The sequence below is a fragment of the Pinus tabuliformis genome, chromosome 9 (genome assembly GCF_031772625.1).
Source record: "Pinus tabuliformis cultivar Carrire ecotype Pingquan chromosome 9, CPIR1, whole genome shotgun sequence".
NCBI classification, from domain to species: Eukaryota; Viridiplantae; Streptophyta; class Pinopsida; order Pinales; family Pinaceae; genus Pinus; species Pinus tabuliformis.
In genome coordinates, this window is record NC_142307.1 from 1574066143 (window position 1) to 1574083150 (window position 17008).

The 17008-nt window shown below is 39.9% G+C and overlaps 1 pseudogene; it reads left to right on the plus strand.

Moving 5' to 3' along the window:
• LOC149154684 (eukaryotic translation initiation factor 3 subunit A-like) overlaps window positions 1-17008 on the plus strand; it is a 78627-nt pseudogene that overhangs the window by 42963 nt on the left and 18656 nt on the right.

The window sequence follows — 17008 nt, forward strand, 5'->3', positions numbered from 1 at the left end:
TTTTGTATCATGTGTTCGTGAGGAAGCACACGTACAGGAACATGAAGTCGAGATCCCATGAGTAGGGGAAGCAAACCACATAGTGGAGGTGTAACACAGATGGAAATCGGTAACCTCCTGGAAGATTTTAAGACGAACATCCTGGGCACTCTCATAACGCAGCTCGGCGTCTTAAAGGCTAAACAAAAACAAGCCTTAGAAGAACAAAATTTGGCCATCTTCTATCCACGTTGTCAAAATAAGCATAGCCAACAGGAATGCCCATTAGACATGGTGCAGACATGCGCTATCTATACTAAAGAGAACGCCACTAAACAATGCCCATCATTGTCGGGGCTGAAAGCAGTATTCAAGGAAGTAGAAGAAGAAACAGAGCTGGTATATCAGATGAACCAACGTCGACAATCGCAGGCTAAATCTAGAGGTATGTCACAAGACGCATCCCAATTCTTTCCTTCTTCATAGTTTAATCAGGAACAGAACCTTGGGACAGCACGACAGGTCCAATCACCCTACCCAAATTGGCAAACCCAGCCATTCCCTATGACATCATGGCTAGTGCAATATTTTCTGGGTAGTGGCTGGCCAAATTCTCCTTCTACTCCTGTTTGGTAGGGCAATCCCTATCAATCCCAGTGGCCTGCCTCTACCTCTCAAAATCTGAATTGGTCTACAAATTGGCAGTGACCTCTGGGGATATCTAATGCACCTATGGGGGCAGGTCCTCAGCCTCAACCTACACTATCGGCACCTTATACATTATAGAAAAATCCCCAACCTCTTCTACGCCCTCAATTGCCGTCTCAACTGAATCCAAATCCTAATAATAGAGCAGTCCAGTTGGTGCAGATTATTGAAAGCTCAGATTATGAGGTTGAGCAGAAAGAATGTAATGAACTCAGATTGAGGTCATGTCGTATCATCACCCCTAAGGAAAACAGGGATCAGCCTTGAATCGAAATTGAAACCCCACCTATACATATACCACCACATGTAATCAATACCGAACTAAAACAAGGAGAAGAGACAGATCAGCATGAAGACCCTAAAAAGCTTACAGTCACTTCTACCCTGTTTCTCGAAAGGTTAACGATACCCAAACCTATTTTTTATCTAGATTTCGATCTTGTAGGGGAACTAAAAAATCTTTGTATTAAAATCCCTCTCCTCCAGGCCATTCCAAACATACCCATATATGCTAAAACAATTAAAGAGCTATGTGTAAAGAAGCCTGTGAGGAGAGAAAGAACCTCACCCACCATTCACATTGTAAGGACCTTATCTGATTTACTCTTTGGAGGGGAAACTCCAATAAAGTATGAACATCCTGGAAATCCCGTAGTGACAATTCAGATATATGTCCACTCTTTTCCCAATACTCTAGTTGATTTGGGTGCAGCCATTAATATTTTAACAGCAGAAACCTGTCAAGCACTTGGTATTACAGCGCTGGAACCAACCGCCACTTTATTAGAACTTGTTGATCGTTCAGTGGTAAGGCCAAAAGGGACCTTATAGGATATCACAGTTTCTGTTGACTCATGGGAATATCCAGTAGATTTTCTTGCAATAAACCCAAAGAGTAGATTAGATGGACACCCTCTGATTCTGGGCCAACCTTTTCTTGCGACCGCTAATGCTTATATTGGCTGCCGAGAAAACAACATGACTATTACATAGGGGGATGCTGTAAAAAATCTTGTGTTGTATCCTCCTGCCAAGACAAGTCTTCCCATTGTAAAAATATGTAAACAACCACTAGCATACCTAGAGGAAAGCATCCATTCACCAGTCACAGTAGCAGAGGCACTAGAATTTAAAGATCAGACTATAGACGACGTTATCACTAACTTTATAAATCAGCCTGCTAATGTGAGCAATGTAAAGTGTCAAATGATGAAAGTAATATTGGATAATGAAGCCATGGAGGATCCTCTGAAGGATCCGACAATCAACATATTCAAACTACTGTTGTTCATAACAAAAAACTGGTAGAGATCGAACCCAGAAAAATTATAAATATTAATGATGGTCTGGATAGCGATCATCAACAAAATCTCATATAGGTCCTACAGAAATATAAAGTGGATTTTGCATGGGATTATCCTGATATGAAAGGAATAGATCCACAGCTATGTAGACACCACATCTATACTGAGAAGGATGCTCGACCCATCTGGCAGCCTCAACAGAGACTGAATCCGCATCTCAAGGGCGTTGTGAAAGAAGAGTTACAGAAGCTGTTAGATGTAAAATTTATTTATCCTATCTCATGCAGTAAATGGGTCTCTCCATTGGTGGTCGTCCCTAAGAAAAATGGGAAGTGGCATATCTGTGTAGACTATATGGAGTTGAACAAGGCAACATAGAAAGATCATTTCCCCCTCCCATTCATCGACCAAGTCCTTGATATTTTGGCAGGGAAGTAGTTCTTTTCCTTCTTAAATGGTTTCAGCGGCTATAATAAAATTTAGATCACCCTTGAAGACTAGGACAAAACAACTTTCACCTGTCCCTGGGGTACATTTGCATACAGAGTATTACCATTTGGCTTGTGTAATACCCCAGCTACATTCCAAAGGTCTATACTCATCACCTTTGATGATTTAATAAATGAAGGACTTGAGGTGTAGATGGATGATTTTACTCCATATAGGGATGACTTCGACCAAGCATTGCAAAGATTAGAAAAAGTCTTAAAACAATGAATTACTACTAGGTTATGTTTAAGCAATGTCAAGTGCCACATGATGATGACCGAGAGCGTAATCTTGGGACACTATATCTCTGCAGCAGGAATACAGGTAGACCCCACAAAAATTCAGGTAATTCTTTTACTGCCTGTCCCTTACACTCAGACAGAGGTACGTAGCTTCCTAGGATATGCAGGCTATTATCGTAGGTTTATTAAAAAAAATTCACAAATTGTTGTGCCTCTATATGCTTTGACTGGAAATTTGATTTCAGTTGATCTGACAAATGTGACACAGCTTTTACAAGTTTAAAGAAACTAGTCTCAACAGCACCAGTATTACATGGACCACACTGCGAGTTGCCTTTTCACATATTCACGGATGCATCAGATGTAGCTATAGGTGTTGTCCTTAGCAAGGAGGAGGACGAGAAACATTATGATATATATTATATGAGCAAAAATCTCACTTCTGCAGAACTTAATTATACAGTGACAAAAAAAGAATTTTTAGCTATTATCTATGCAATAAACAAATTTAGACACTATATAACTGCCTACCCAGTCTTTCTGTACACTGATCACTCTGCCATTCGATATCTAGCTAATAAACATATCACAAACGGTTGAGTAACACGATGGCTATTGCTTTTACGGGAGTTCGATATTACTACCAAGGATCGTCCGGGGAAGGAAAACCCGGTTGCTGACTTTCTATCATGAATTCTGAAGGTGAATGATCCACTGGTGGTAGACGACCAATTTCTGAATGAACATATATTTGTTGTGGTAGTTAAGACGCCCTAGTACGCAGATGTGGTAAATTATCTGGCATTCGAGAAGCGGCCCAGGAATTTGACAACAAGAGAAAGGAAGCTGATCGTTCAGTGCAACACCCAATTCTCTTGGATAGGTGGATATCATTTTCAAATAGGGGCCAACATGTGTATATGCAGATACATTCGCGAGGATGAGATCCATGACATACTGAAAGCTTGCCATGACGAGCCCTGTGGGGGACATTTTGCGGATCGAAGAACAGGGCATAATGTATTACAAATGGGCTATTATTGGCCCACTATTTTTAAGGATACTAAGAAATATGCCCAAGCTTGTGATAACTGTCAAAGGATGGGCAGGCCTGGAAAATCCGGTGAAATGCCTTTGCAACCCCAGTTAGTCATAGAACCCTTTGAAAGGTGGGCTTTAGACTTCATTGGCCCATTCCGTCTACCATCCAATCAGAAGGCCTACATACTGGTTGCCACGGATTATGTGACAAAATGGGTGGAAACAATAGATTTACCAAGAGCCACAGAGGAAGCTGTGATTAACTTCCCTTTTGGACTGTTTATGTGGCATGGGTTACCACGAGAAGTGATCACATATGGGGGAGGGAAATTTACAAGACATAAGATTACTACCACTCTCAGGAATCATCATATTACGCATAGGATCACTTCCCCATATCACCCACAGGTGAACAGTGTAGAAATTTTGAATAATATGACACTTATTCACAAGATTATCCTGATCATACACTATTGCGGAATACATGCATAATACATAACCTCCTCTACGTTGATCATCAATTTAGCAGCATTAAAATCAATGAAACATCAATCACATGCACACATTAGCACAGTATGTAACCCGGGGAAATCATACAGCTGAAAACCCCACACTATCTGTATATTATAATGATTGAGAACATGTAACAATACATAGTACAATACTCCTCACAAGTACTCAGTACTATCTCCACCTGTTACACACAAACTAGCTCAGATCTGATGCCTCAAATCTCCTCCACTGCGCAATCCTGCAAGAGAATAATGATGAATGGCTGAAGCAAACTCGTATTTCCTTGGTTTAACCACACAATCCTCATTGGCATTACTCAATCCCACTAATTGTGCAAGATCTCATGCACAACTATAGTCACAACTGATAGCAATCTCAACCTCTAACACCTGTCTCCACTGAACTGTCCATGCACTGAGTTAACTGATGTATTCTTTAGTTGCTTTATGAGTTAATAATTAGTGAATTAATTTAACAATTAATTCACATCACTCATCACTAGTCTATTTTTAGTTAGACTAAATACAACTAGTTTAACCAAGTCAAACTGAACACAACTCCATCAACTCCACAATCAACTCCACCGAAACTCAACCACATGAGTTCTAACTAAAGTCCTGCATGCAATAGCTCAACTGACCCACAAGAAAAGCGTATTTCCTTCTGACAGCTGCATGTGCCACATTTGTAGCTTAAACTGAAGTGCTCCAAGAGGATAAGATAATGTTTATAGTCCAAATATTATTATGAGACAATAATATTTAACTGTTCTATTTTTAGCCTAGCAGTCTAAAAATAGAAACCGCCCATATGTCTAAAAATAGAAGTCCATATATTTTTACCAACATGACCAATCATCCACAAATAGCATCCTGCAACTCATAGACCATGATCCATATGTCTAAAAATAGACATAGTCTAAAAATAGACTGTGCGCCAAAAATAGCCTGCGGGCCCACTTAGTGAAGGCGACTTCTTTCCACTAAGCTCCATCATCTTGTTGCATTCTCTAAACTCCCTCTCAACAAGATATGGATTATCAGCAACCCCTATCCTACCTCGGTGGTATTCGAATTTGCTCCTGGTGAGCGCCTTCATCAAGATATCAACATCCTGATCCTCCGTTGGAATGTATGAAAGTAACATGATTCTCCGCTGCACACAATCTCTGATATGACGGTACCTGATGTGAATGTGCTTAGATCTATCATGAAATACTGGATTAACCGAGAGTTTAATGCATCTCTGGTTATCACAGTAAATCAGAGTAGGCTCCAAGTATGAACTGAACAACCCGACCAGGAACTTCCTCATCCATATAGCCTCGCATGCAGCCAAACTTGCTGCCATATACTCGGCCTCTGCTGAACTCAGTGCCACAGATCTCTGCTTCCCGCTGTACCAAGAAACTACTGTCGACCCGATACTGAAGACCCGTCCAGATGTGCTCTTTCTGTCCGTTGGGCTCCCTGCCCAATCTGCATCCGTGAAGCCACATAGCTTCACCTCATCCTCCTGTCTGTACCACAATCCATATCCCGATGTGCCTCTGAGATAACGCAATACATGCTTGCCTGCCTTCCAGAAGAGCTTGGTTGGCTTAACCATAGCTTGTGAAAGCTGGTTAACAGCATAGCATATATTGGGTCGTGTATTGACCAGATACATAAGCGACCCCACCAACTGTTGATAAACAGTGGCATCCACTACTTCCACTGAAGTAGCATCCTCCTTCCTCCAACCTCCAGGAAGAGGAGTATCAACAGGCTTGCAGCCATGCATGTTGAACTTCTCCAGTATCTCCCAAGCATACTTACCCTGAGAAACAAATAGTCCATCATTGCACTGCTAGATTTCCAATCCCAGGAAATAATGAAGGAGGCCCAAGTCCTTCATCTCAAACTCCTTAGCAAGATCATCCTTGCATGAAAGTATCAACAGCTCATCACCCGTTAGAATTAAATCATCTACATAAAGTACAATGATAAGAAACTTACCCTCCACCATAATCTGGTATAGGTTAGGATTCGCCTCACTCTTGGAGAATCCAAGTCCGGTGAAATAACTGTCTATCCGTGTGTACCAAGCACATGGTGCTTGTTTCAACCCATACAGTGCTCCCTTGAGCCTGCACACATGCGACTCGCTGTTGAAGATCTCGAAACCTTCGGGCTGCTCTATGTACACCTCCTCCTCAATGACTCCGTTGAGAACGTAGTCTTCACATCCATTTGATGAATGTGCCACCCCATCTGCGCTGAGAGAGCAAGAATCATCCGTATGGAAGAATACCTTACGACAGGTGCAAAGGTCTCCTCATAATCGATCCCGTCTATCTGTGAAAAGCCTCTGTCAACAAATCTTGCCTTCTACTTCTCCACACTCTCGTTAGCTGCCTGCTTAACTTTGTAGATCCATCTCGAACCCACCATTGATTTCCCTTCCGGTCTTGGGACAATCTCCCATGCACTGTTTCTGACAATCGAATCATACTCTTCCACCATGGCATCTACCCATGCAGGATCCTCCACAGCTTCCTCGAAAGAGGATGGCTCAGTCACAACACATTTGCTCATAAGAGCCATGTATCTAGTGTACTGATCGGGTGACTGTCTCTGTCTATGTTGAGCTGTAGGTGGTCCTACAACCTTCTCTGCATCTTGAGCCAGTCGCTCAGCTTCTGTCAAGCGCTTTCGTCCTCTGATGGTTGGTGCTGCATGAGTGGTCTCCTCCACTCCATGAACTTCATCCTGTGGCTGATCCATGTCCTAAAGCTCATCCTTAGGAACTAATAGCTCCTCATCTACATGCAAGTGTGGCTCCCTCTCAAGCGAACACTTCATGGCTTTCTTCTCTTGAAATTTTATATCCCGTCGCACAACAGTCTTGCCACTGTCTGGAAAATACACACAATAGTTGTGGGGTGTATCAGTGTACCCCACAAATATCCCAACCTCTGTGGTCAGCTCCAGCTTCTTCCTGGCATCCTTCATCACATGCATGTAAATGTTAGAACCAAAAATCCTCAAATGAGAAATATCAAGTCTCTTACCATAATAAGCCTCCTCGGGTGTACTCATGCCAAGTATCCTGTGAGGACAACGGTTCTGCACATATACTGCAATATTGCATGCTTCCGCCCACAAGTGAAGGGGTAGGCCCTGATCATGCAACATCGCCCGTGCAACACCCACGATCGTTCTGTTCTTCCACTCAGCAACCCCATTCTGCTGTGGGTTATGGGGAGCTATGAGCTCTCTTCGAATCCCTTCTGCGTTGCAGAAGTCCTTGAACTCGCCAGAGATGTATTCACCACCATTGTCACTCCTAAGAGCCTTCACCTTCTTCCCCGACTCCTTCTCGACCAGTGCTTTGAACTCACAGAACTTTGAGTATGTCTTGCTCTTCTTTTGCATGAAGAAGATCCATCACTTTCGAGAGAAATCATCGACAAAGATCACATAATACATGTGCTTTGCTGTCGAAGCTACTGAGAAAGGTCCACACACGTCTGTGTGAATTATCTCAAGGATCGTCGTGGTGTGACTATCCTTCTCATGAAAGGTGGCTTTCACAAACTTTCCCAAAGTACACCCCTTGCACTGATCTGACTGCGCAAGAGTACCTTTAGGAAGCCCAGTAGTGATCTGCTGCAGTATCTTCAAGGCTCCATGGTGAAGGTGACCCAATCTCCTGTGCCACAGCTCGCCATCATCCTGGCTCACCAATCCTTCTGCCTTGCATGCCATTGCTGCGCAGCCATCTACATGCAACTGATAAAGGTTCCTGACTCGAACCCCTATCTTCCGGGTTTCTCCAGTTGTCTTGTTGCGCAGGAAAGCCTTTCCCTCGCTGAAAACAACATCATATCCCTTGTCTTCTAACATCGCCACAGAGATAAGATTCTTCTTCAATCCTATAACATGCATCACTTCCTTCAATACGAAGGGTTTACCAGACTCCCTCTCAAAGGAAATGGTACTAATACTAGTCACACTGTATCTACCATCATCGCCCATCTCGATGTGCACTCCAAGATCTTTCTCCTCCAGATCAGAAAAAAAATCTCGATCTCCTGTCATGTGAAAAGACGCACCACTATCCAAGAACCATACCGATCCCATCACACTTGATACCAAGCATGCAATCAACGAAAAATCAAGCTCAAACTGTGAGGCTAGAACCTCTCCTGCTGAAGATCCAGCAACTTGCTTGTTCTTCTTCTTCTGCGGACAATTAGTGGCATAGTGTCCATGCTGGTGACAGTGAAAACACTTCACCTTGGACATATCTTGCTTCTTGCCTTTCGCACCAGAATGAGAAGCTTTCTTGTTCTTCCCCTTCTTTGCTTTGGTAGCCAAAGCACAATTTTCTTCATCAGGTGCCTTTGATGAAGATCCGTCCCTGGTATTCCGCCTGATCTCCTCCTACACAAGATCTGACTAAAGTCTCTCCCATCCTGGAAATTTCTCCCGACCATTGATAGAGTCCTAATAGGAATGCCAACTCTTCGGAAGACCAAGGAGAGCCAAGCTCACCAAGTCCTCATCATCGACAGTCACCCCCACACTTCCTAGCTCATCCCTACACTGAGTGAACTTCGTGAGATAATTGGGCATACTGTCTCCCTTCTCGCATTAATGTTTCTGAGTTTATCCTTGAGCACCAGCTTCCTCTGATCGCTCTTGCTTTGGAATAGATCTGTCAACACTTTCCACATCAAGTATGGAGAAGCCTTTCCATGCAGGCTGGACACAATGTGATCCTTCACGCCCTCCAACAGAATCCTTCGACACTTTGTTGTCTTCTTTTGCCAAACCTCAGCTTCGGCAGCATCAGTAGGCTTTGGGACCTCAGCCTCTATGAACTCCTTTAACCCATTATCATCTAACACGCCTCCATCTTGTCCTTCCATGCAATATAGTTCGAGCTTCCCTCAAGAGTATACTCCAATCGCAATCCGTTGAAAGACATTACAATGTTGACACCAAGAAAACACTGCTGCAAATTCGAATTCCACCAGCTCAAAACTCAACTGCCTTTGATCTAAAATTCGTGAGAACAAATTATTTCTCATACAGAGATTGACTGTATGGGCTTTTACTGGATATCTCACCTTCCAAAGGAAGGATGAATCCAGAGGCTACCTGGCCCGATTACAAACTCTACCTGAAGAAATAAAATGTAAACACTTTCTGAATAATAGATCTAATGATCAACTGCTCCGATACCATGTAGAAATTTTGAATAATATGACACTTATTCACAGAGATTATCCCGATCATACACTATTGTGGAATACATGCATAATACATAACCTCCTCTACGTTGATCATCAATTTAGCAGCATTAAAATCAACGAAACATCAATCGCATGCACACATTAGCACAGTATGTAACCCGAGGAAATCATACAGCTAAAAACCCCACACTATCTGTATATTATAATGATTGAGAACATGTAACAATACATAGTACAATACTCCTCACAAGTACTCAATACTATCTCCACCTGTTACACACAAACTAGCTCAGATCTGATGTCTCAAATCTCCTCTACTGCACAATCCTGCAAGAGAATAATGATGAATGGCTGAAGAAAACTCGTATTTCCTTGGCTGAACCACGCAATCCTCATTTTCATTACTCAATCCCACTAATTATGCAAGATCTCATGCACAACTATAGTCACAACTGATAGCAATCTCAACCTCTAACACCTGTCTCCACTGAACTATCCATGCACTAAGTTAACTGATGTATTCTTTAGTTGCTTTTATGAGTTAATAATTAGTGAATTAATTTAACAATTAATTCACATCACTCATCACTAGTCTATTTGCAGTTAAACTAAATACAACTAGTTTAACCAAGTCAAACTGAACACAACTCCATCAACTCCACAATCAACTCCACCAAAACTCAACCACATGAGTTCTAACTGAAGTCTTGCATGCAATAGCTCAACTGACCCACAAGAAAATCGTATTTCCTTCTGGCAGCTTCATGTGCCACATCTCTAGCTCAAACTGAAGTGCTCCAAGAGGATAAGATAATGTTTATCGTCCAGATATTATTATGAGACAATAATATTCGATTGTTCTATTTTTAGCCTAACAGTCTAAAAATAGAAACTGCCCATATGTCTAAAAATAGACATAGTCTAAAAATAGACTTTGCACCAAAAATAGCCCGCGGGCCCACTTAGTGAAGGCGACTTCTTTCCACTAAGCTCCATCATCTTGTTGCATTCTCAACAAACGGGCAGGTTGAAAGCACCAATAAGGTCATTGAAGTAATTCTTACCATGACAATATCAATACACCGATGAGACTGGGCTGCTAGACTACCAGAGGCCTTGTGGGCCTATCGCACGACTTGGAGGAATACTACTAGATACTCTCCATACCAGCTCATGTTCGGCAAAGAACCTATTTTTCCGATCGAATTTGAAATATAGACTCTAAGGACAGCCTAGGAAGTAGGGTTGGGTCTAACAGAAGCCCAGACCAAGCCACTCCAATGTATTAACGAACTAGACAAGGCTCAACTGCTTACTTTGCAACGAACTGTAGTTGTTCAACAAAAAAGGGAAAAATGGCAGGACAGCCTTATCAAGAAGAAAATGTTTCAAAAAGGAGATTGGGCACTGCTTTATGATTCTAGATTCCAAGATTTCCCAGGCAAGTTGCAAATAAGATGGCTCAGCCCGTATGAGATTCAATCAGTGCATAAAAATGGTACTCTTACCTTGGTTACCATTGACAGATCTAGCCATTCTTTTAAGGTGAATAGGCACCAAGTATGCCTCTATCACAAACCACTCACCAAGGAGTCTTTCTGCGAGCAGGTACGTGAGGACCCCTCCATGCAAATTTTAGTTTCAGGAAGTGATGACCTAGTAGCTTTTCTTTCAAAAAATTGAGATCTCGCTAGAAATTGTAAATAATGTATATACTCTTCTTGATTGGTTGCAATTAAGAGTAGACACTACCATCTAAATATGAGAATTTTTATTTCTTTGTGTGCTTGATAAGTGTTGTTCAAACGATTGAACGATTGTCGTTCAATCGACTGAACATCACATTTTTGTTTTTTTCGTTTTTTTATTTTGTTGTTCAAACGATTGAACAATTGTCATTCAATCGATTGAACAACTCATTTTTGTTTTCGATTTTTTTGTTCAAATGAATTGAACAATTGTCATTCAATCGATTGAACAACACATTTTTGTTTTTTGATTTCATTGTTCAAACGATTGAAAGATTGTCATTCAATCGATTGAAAAACACATTTTTGTTTTTGATTTTGTTGTTCAAACTATTGAACGATTGTCGTTCAATCAATTGAACATCACATTTTTGTGTTTTGATTTTTCCATTCAAACGATTGAACGATTGTCCTTCAATCGATTGAACAACACATTTTCGTTTTTTTCATTTTTTTGATTTTTTTATTCAAATGATTGAATGATTGACGTTCAATCGATTGAATAACACATTTTCATTTTTGATTTTCTTGTTCAAACGAATTGAATGATTGACCTTCAATCAATTGAATATCACATTTTTGTTTTTTGATTTTTCTATTCAAACGATTGAACAATTGTTGTTTAATCGATTGAACAACACATTTTCGTTTTTTATTTTGTTGTTCAAACGAATTGAATGATTGTCGTTCAATCGATTGAATATCACATTTTTGTTTTTTTATTTTGTTGTTCAAACGATTGAACGATTTCCATTCAATCGATTGAACAACACATTTTCGTTTTTGATTTTGCTGTTCAAATGAATTAAACGATTGTCGTTCACTAGATTGAACAACACACACACACACATATATATATTCAAATGATTGAATGATTGTCATTTAATCGATTGAACAACACATTTTCATTTTTTATTTTTCTATTCAAATGAATTGAATGATTGTTGTTCAATCGATTGAACAACACATTTTCGTTTTTTGATTTTGTTGTTCAAACGATTGAACGATTGTCGTTCAATCGATTGAACAACACATTTTTGTTTTTGATTTTGTTGTTCAAACGAATTGAATGATTTCTGTACAATCAATTGAATAACACGTTTTTGTTTTTGATTTTTCCATTCAAACAATTGAACGATTGTCGTTCAATCAATTGAACAACACATTTTTGTTTTTGTTTTTGTTGTTGTTGTTGTTTTTTTCTTAGTTCAAACGATTGAACAATTCTGTTCAATCGATTGAACAACACATTTTTGTTTTTTATTTTGTCATTCTATTTTTGTTTTTGATTTTACCGTTCAAATGATTGAATGATTGTCGTTCAATCAATTGAACATCACATTTTTGTGTTTTTGTTTTGCTGTTCAAACGATTGAACGATTGTCATTCAATCGATTGAACATCACATTTTCGTTTTTTGATTCTATCATTCAAACGATTGAATGATTGTCGTTCAATAAATTGAACAACACTTTTGTTTGCAATTTTTTGCCGTTCAAACGATTGAATGATTGTCGTTCAATCGATTTAACATCACTTTTGTTTTCGATTTTTGCTATTCAAATGATTGAACGATTGTTATTCAATCGATTGAAAAACACTTTTGTTTGCGATTTTTGCTGTTGAAATGATTGAACAATTGCTGTTCAATCAATTGAACAACACTATTTGTCTTTTTAATAGAAAAATTGTGATTTTTTCTTAATGATCGTGATGCCATATTTTCTTTATTTCTCCTTTGTATTGTGAATAAACACCATTTGAATGGATTTGTGCTTGATATAAGAAAAAAAACAGTAATGACAATACCATTATGACTCATGCAACCTTTTCATGGTTATCTTTGTTCCAAAGCTAATACGGTGTATCTTTACAATGACTCACTAAACATCTCTTCTTTGGAAACATCATAAAATGATTCATTATTTTGAAACCATGATGGCTTATGTTTCACATTGTCAATTGGATAAATCTCATTAACGTGATGATATGGGGTTAAGAGTATAAACTTTCATTGGCATCTTCTTACGTCTTACACCATACCTGGCTCTTAAGGAGAAAATGAGCCTCCCTCTATTTAATAAATAAAAATTCCACTAGAAAAATGGACATAATGAGATGTGAAAAAGAATCAAACATTGTCTTAAAAAGGATAGGGGGTCTCACCACGAGCCAGCCTACCATGATCATAAGGATCTAACAAGTGACATTCCAATTTGGCTACCAAACCAAGGTAATGAACTTCTTAATGCTTAAAACTATCAGAAGTACAAGGGGTCTCATCATGAGCCAGCCTGATCACTTTGTTATATCCTAGTGAATGGCACTATGGTCATCTGGTCACCATGCCAACATAGTGGTCTCTTTATGACAAGAAAAAAAGAACCATATACATTCTAAAAGGAGGACTCTGGCTCATTTGTGGGGTTAAAAAGCAACCCTATCGAGGCTATGAAGGCCTGTTGGAAGTAGCGGCTCTGTCTATGGTATTGAGGTATCATCTTACACTGCCAAATATTCTCTAATCTCTTATCACCTATGGATTTGTTTCTAAAGGGAATTTTCCATTTGAAAAACACTCTTACAAGCCGATCTGCATGGTAAACTTATATCATATATTCATTATATTCCAAATTGTCCAATCATTTTACATCCTGTCACTAATATATACCGCTAATTATGCCTTTTTCATTAATACCAATTACAATGAAAATATTTTGACATAATGTATTAAAATCTCTGTTTTAATTTCTTTTCAGCCATTTCACATCCAATGACGTGTATTGCCTTAATTACTTCATTGATTAACACGTTGTTTTTAGAATTGGTTGCCAGCTTTTATGTCTTGTTAATTCTTTCTCTTGCTTTTCACATGCTAAAAGGATGTGGATGCCCTTTTCTTGTCAGAGGGGGGATGGCCTACATACACATGGCATGTGTGACAGTTAAGAACAATTGTGTGATAATCATTTGAATTAACTTCTGAGGAAGGACTGAATGATGATTATGAATGAGTAATAATTAGCAAGTATTTCTGATTGGGATAAGGATGGCAACCATTATGGATGGCATGTAGACTCATGATCATGCGTTAAGTATGGTTGACGAGACCAATGCCTTAACATGATATTAATTCCCAAAATATCATCATTTTTTTGTTAATTGTTGTAACGATTTCTGCTGCTGTTCTGAATTATGGAAGTGTAAAACAATTGCATACAAGAGAACTAGTTACAGGTACAACATCCATGGGAGGAAGAGCTATCTAGAATGAACCGCCAGTACTTTTAGTATCAGATCAAGCTTGTGCAATTCTCTAGCACACAGGATGGCTGCAATATTTGAATAGGTTGCAAGATTTTTATGAGGAGCTGACGTTGGAATTTCTATAGAATTTATAGAATGGTAGCACCACAGTCTCAGAGGTAGAAGTATAATAGTTTCTGAAGTTGTCATAGCCAATGTCACTAGACTTCCGGCTGAAGGAACAAAATGGAAAAAAAAATGGCCTTCTGCACAATGCAATTGAAGTATTCCAGGATCCAGGAGAGCAACTGGTGCGAGCAGGAAATGGGATCCATCCTTCAGTGTTAAGGCAGCTGGAGCAAGAATTGGTCATCATCGTGCAAAGATAAATTACCTACGCTAGTAGACACAATGTGGTAAAGCCCTGCCAACTGAAACTTCTAGCCATTTTAAAAGAAAAAATTTTAGTTAATTTGTCGTTTTATTTGAATTTCCTATTAGATGATGTCACCTGTCAAGTTAGGACAACCGAGGATCCACAAAAAGTAATCAATCATCACTGATTGATTAAATTAATTATTATGAAGGGACTGGCCCAGCAGTAGTTAACTTGGGATAACATTATAAATCCTACTTTGGCTCCACCCCCAGAAAACACAGTAATAGAGCAGCAAGGGCCAAGAACCCCAGGTCCAAGAAAGACACTAAAAAGAAATAATTCCTCCATGCCCCTGAACCCAGCAAAACATAGGTGCTCTATCCGAGTGGGAGCCCAGTGAAGCATCCCAATTCAAGAAAATGAGGCTGGACCATCCCACACACCACCTGCAAGTCCACAAAATTCCCCTTTGCAAGACTATGAGGAGGAAGTGGCCAGGGTATTAGAAAACATGGGATTTGGAGAAGGTAAAGAATAATCTAGGAATGTTGAGGAACAGAATTGCACCCCCAACGATTCTGCCCCTACTGATAGCCCTAGTCGTGAGCAAAACCTGCCATGCACTGACTTCATGGAAGAACAGAGGGAACTAATTGCTTCTATGGAATAACCCCTCGAAGCAGAGATACATGAAGAAGATGTCACTAGAGGAGGAAATCAGAAAACAGACACCAGTCCAGTGGACCCCCTAGCTAAAGAAAACCCTGTAGATGAAACCTTGGTAGATGAAAATCAACCAGGTAACACTTTTTTTGCTAAGTCCCCTGAGGACAAGGCCTACCCATAAGAAAACCCGGAGAATGACAATTGTTTAGGAGACACCATTGTATTGGGATTTCTTGAAAGAGAAATCCATGATAAGGCAAAGTTAGAAGGTGGAGCTCCCTCGGGATATACAGTTCCAGATGGAACCCTCCTTGATGCTGACACATTACCACCTGTACAGGAACCAGAGGATAATTCAGTTAACCCATCACTAGTCGGAAGTCCTAGGATAAAGAAGTCCTATAGGGACAGGCTCAGAAAAGTACTTAATGAGTATAGGAAACAAAAGCGAATAATTGGGAAACTAAGGCAGTGGTTAAAGGAGGCCATTAGAGAGCAAAAAATGAAAGTAGAAAAAGAGACTACAGGCATAGAAACAGAACATTGTTCTAGAAGAAACAATGAGGCCCAAACTGAGGATCTTTTGGCCTATCCAAAGGAAACTCAGACAGAGTCGTGCCTTGTAGAAGACACTAGAATGCAAACCGGGGACCCCTATGTTTTCTCACAGGAAACCCAAACGGACCACCCTACCATGGATATTGTTGTTCAAATAGATGTTGAAGAAGACATTCCAATTGGTCATTGCATGATTCAAGGGGCAGCTAAAGCTGCTATTCAGACCTATCCCATGGAGACCCAGGAAGAAGAAACCCAAACATAAGAAACACCTACTTATATTCCCCTAATTAGGGAAGCATTTATTAGCAGATTGCAAAATGAATTACTGAAAGCACAGTAGGAATTATCCCAGTACAAGTAGGAGGAAGTGTCTCTGAAGATACATCAAGAATTAAAGAAAAAGTTTGTGGCACTAACCATAACTGAGGATGAAACCTTTGCTTAGTTCAAGGATGAACAGAAAAAGGTTGAGAAATCACAGGAGAAATTATAGAAGGTTAAAGAGCAGTTGGAAACTGTCTGCTCTCTCTATTCAAACACCTTTTCATGTAGAGCCCCTGCTACAAATGATGCCCTATACCTCCTAGAAAGGTTCCTCCTACTGAAAATCAAAGATGCTAAGGCTGGTAATCCTATGGAAATCAAAACCACCCCGGATTTTGTCAAATGCTTTAGAGAATAGAACAAGTAGTTACAACACCTCCTTTGTGAGCTTTATATGCACAATTTTTTTCTAGAAGACAACAGGGATAGAAACTCTGGCCCCTTTATATCAATTAATTTTGATTATCCCTTGGTTCCCCTGTAAAACTCCAAGCATTTCTCTCTTTCGTTACTAATCAACTCAAGTGGGCCAAGGCCCACAATACTTTTAGGAGGCATGAAGAAGG